Genomic DNA, 3,985 nt, shown 5'->3' with positions numbered 1-3,985 from the left:
GGTTCAACTTGTTAACACAATTTATAGGTTCAAATAATACAAGTCTCAAATAGTTAACACAAAATATACTCTAAAATTTTTATTTCGGTGTTTTCCAACAGGAAAACCTTACGACCGACCGGAAATTGTTGATGACTCACATTGTAACGTCGAATCCTATAGAATGAAATAAATAAAATGGATGAGAAGATGCAAACGAAATGAATGCAAGTGAGAAAATAAGATGTGTTACCTACATACATGGGTACTCATTCGTCATCTCTGTGATCTTACTCTGGGGGATATTTCTGATAGTACATGTGAGGAAATCCATATGGGAGGTATCCTTGATAGTACATATGAGGATATCCATATAGAGGACGCGGAGGGACAGCCATCGGATGTGGTTGTGGTGGGCACACAAAGGTGGGTGCCGACGGGTAGCTGTAGGTGGAACTGACAGAGGTAGAGCTACCATCATCCTCACCGTCGTATGAGTCTATTTTTTTTACACAACATATGAGGTTAGATTTCAAAAAATGTTAGTCCAAAATGCTCATAAAAATGTCTAGTTTTTTATCAGATTTTTACCCTATTTTATATAAATTTTTTTGAAATTTTCAAATTTGAAACCGGTAAATACGAAATATCACCGAAATCCGTTTCTCGGACACTACCGGTAACGGTAAATTTTCCGGTAAACCAGATTTACCGGTCGAAATTTTTTTCCTTGCTTCCAACTCGATCGGCATATGGCTAACCGCCTGACCGCGAACTTCTTTGGAGAAGGGACGACGTGTTCAAATCCTCATCCGGAAAGCAGCAAATTTCCAATGCAAATTCAAGCCAAATATCATACCATGGTGATCGTGTTATTATACCTATCTATAAAAAATGGATCGTTTCTGCGGTACTTTAACTTTTGGTACGTCGTAATTCAATGACAAGTGCGTTCTCTGCTCCCACACAGTCTGTGTCACACGCACGGTAAATTAATCCGCGTCCATCCCACCAATAGCAGGAGAACGCGCCGTATCCGTCTCTGCCTCCAAATCCAGCCTCTGTGCGTCTTCGTCTCGAACGGGGTTCAAAGGCCGGCACTCCGGCGGGACACGAAAAAGGCGTGGGTGTTGCATATTCTCATGGTTCAGGCGTTGGAACGGTGGGGACGAGCGGTCGTTGCATGGAGCGGCGACAGCGGCGCAAAACTGCAGCACAGCATGGCTGGCGGCGGCCTCTGGCCAGGGGTGAAGTGTTTTGGTTTTTCTTTTTTTTTTTGGAACTCTAAAAAGGCTCAAGCCCATGCTCGTAATAATGGTCTAAGAATATATTTAATCATCTTGACAATAGCACCACAGTCCTTCAACATAGCACAATCCAATTTATACTTCGGAATTATCTCCAATATTCTCATTCGACTCTACTTTGTGCCCATTGGTATCAAATTATATTTGCTAGCCTATATTAGCAAAAAATCTAACCCTTTATTTCAAATTATTAGTCGTTTTGATATCAAAATGACTAATAATTTGAGACAGAATTAAGATTGAAGACATTTAGTGAAAGGGCAAACTTCTGCAGTAGGTGCTGGCACTTCCATATTGCACTTTTGGATATCACGGTTCGCCCGTGTGTGTGGATCTTTGGTTTTGCTATGCACGTGCTGCCATCGCGTTAATCAGCCTGGTTAGCGCATAAATTTAAAATCTACTCACAAATAATTAATACGATCATAAATTAAGATATCAAGTGCGTATGTGACAAGTTTACTGAGCTTGGATCATATGATAATATTTTTCTCCCGTTGCATCGCACGGACATAATTGCTATATCTATAAAGAGCGGATCGTTTCTGCGGTACTTTGACTTTTGGTCCGTCTTATAACAATGACATGTGGATCCGAATGTTCTCCTCTTCATATCTACCTCCGACTCCATCTCCTTGTTCGTGCGGACATTGGTGCCGTTGCGATCCGAAGCTTGTGCTCCTAGCGGTTTTAGCCGGATATCGTCAGGCTAGGGCGACTCATCTAATCTAATTGGAATCGGATTCTAATTAATCTAATTGTCGTAAGATAAAAATCAATCCAACCCAAACCGGCCTCTACGGACATGAGGAAGAAGCGAGAAAAACCACATCTACGCGAGGTCCGAGGTCGGGCCTGTCTGATCGATATGCGCTTCGTCCCGACGCTGACGACGCAACGAGCTTCGCCTATGGCTGTAAAGCAAGTCCGTGCCCCCTGACCTAGCACCATTGAATGCTGACATCATCTGAAGTAGTTTATATCGTATCTGATCCCTTATTGATCGATAACGATAAGATCAACCCAACCTGTAACCTGTTGCGTGCCCGCTGGTCAAGATCGATCGTCGCCCATGCATGGCCGGCCCTAACACCTTGCATGGGAAACTGGCGATCGAGTGGTAGGTAATTTAGTTAGGTCCCTGAGATTATTCTTATTTTACTAAGCCATCAGGTCCCTTCGGATGGACACCGTCGTTACTTTTTTTTAGCCATCAATGCAATAAAAAAAAGATATTATCAGGGAGTCGTTATTCCCTACGGCGAACCATGCATACGGGCATAATTGCCTATCTCTATTTCTATCTCACTGTCAAACTATTTCTAAAGTAAGCATTGTTTACTTGGTCTATCAATCGGAATTCTAATATGAGTCCGGACAAATTAATCCGAATCCTAATCAGGACGCAGACAAATTGATCGGAATTCCAATCGGAGAATGGACAATCAATATCTCGCACAGTCTCGACACAACCTATACATCAAGTGAATGAAAACAGAATTGATGATATAACATACTCTCTCCACTCCAAAATACAAGTCATTCTAGGATTCAAAATTTATCCCTAAAAATAAGTCATCTTACTCTATTTAGAAAGTGCATGTGCATGCAAGAATCAATTAGTACCAATTATAGATAATAAATAGGGGCAAATACAGTCATTTTACTTTTTTTGTTAATTTGTTTTAGAATTTCTAGGATGACTCGCATTTTGAGATGAGTAGGTCTACTATACTACCCGTAACAACGCACGGGCACTATGCTTAGTTAAAAAAACAAAGAACGCCCTTCAGTTAGTTAATTTATTTATTATTCAAATCATAAACTACATATGAGTCGTCGCATCTTACAATATTTATTTATGAAAAAATGCATAGTGGTAAAGATGACATTTATTGGAAGATCATATGGTTGTAAATAGCAAACAATTATAATGACTTCATCGATACATGTGTGTTTAGTCTCTCTGAGTTTACCATAATGTGCACGTACGTGCATTCATGGTTTATTTACCATTATAGTTTACCATAATATACACTCATTTGAGTATTAACTATTTTGCTAAAATACAAAGAGGATCATTTGAGTATTAACTGTTTCACTAAAATACAAAGAGATGTACTATATTTTTTCATGTGAAATATATCTTCAGACAGTGGCGAAGCCATGATCTAAATCTATATAGCGAGTATGGAGAGAGATGAACGGCGGAGCGGTCGAGCGAGCCGAGGGCGGCGACAGTACCTATTGTACCTATTGTGAGTCACCAGCGGTGGGTGTTGTGCCCGTCACCGTACCCTTGCCATATTGGTGGCTCTACCGCTGCCTTCAGAAATTTGTGAGATAGTGATAGAAAATAGAGCCAAGATATTATTCTAATAAATAATCAAGATAGAGGAAATCGGACGTGTTCGAATTGCTATCTCATATCTGGTCGGTTCGACGTCATCACACAATTTATATTTCCACCCATGATTCCATGAATATTCACCGAGTGTTACACCCACTTTTGCAAGGTGGTGTTTGAGAAAAACAACATAAAAACATGTAGAACCCTAGAAAATGGTTTAAATTGAAGCAAAATATGATCTGATTTTGTTAAAAAAGTCTTAAGTTATGATGTAGTATTTGATTTGAACACAGCAATTTTGTTCCAACTTCCAAGCGAGCATAGAAAGCCACCTTCACACGGAAGGTCC

General features: G+C 40.2%; 1 long non-coding RNA gene across 2 annotated transcripts; it reads right to left on the bottom strand.

Annotated features, from left to right (window-relative positions):
* LOC120639163 lies at nt 1-702 on the bottom strand. Of its 2 annotated transcripts, none has more exons than XR_005661303.1 (2): nt 233-702; nt 1-156 (listed from the first exon to the last, which is right to left on the bottom strand). It is a non-coding gene; the product is annotated as an uncharacterized LOC120639163 (long non-coding RNA). The 2 variants fall into 2 exon arrangements; XR_005661302.1 differs by having other exon boundaries at nt 241-492.
* Between the last annotated feature and the right edge of the window lie 3,283 nt (nt 703-3,985).

The sequence above is a fragment of the Panicum virgatum genome, chromosome 6K (assembly GCF_016808335.1).
Source record: "Panicum virgatum strain AP13 chromosome 6K, P.virgatum_v5, whole genome shotgun sequence".
NCBI lineage: Eukaryota > Viridiplantae > Streptophyta > Magnoliopsida > Poales > Poaceae > Panicum > Panicum virgatum.
Note: the sequence above shows the minus strand (reverse complement) of the source record. Positions and strands in the feature narration are given on the sequence as shown.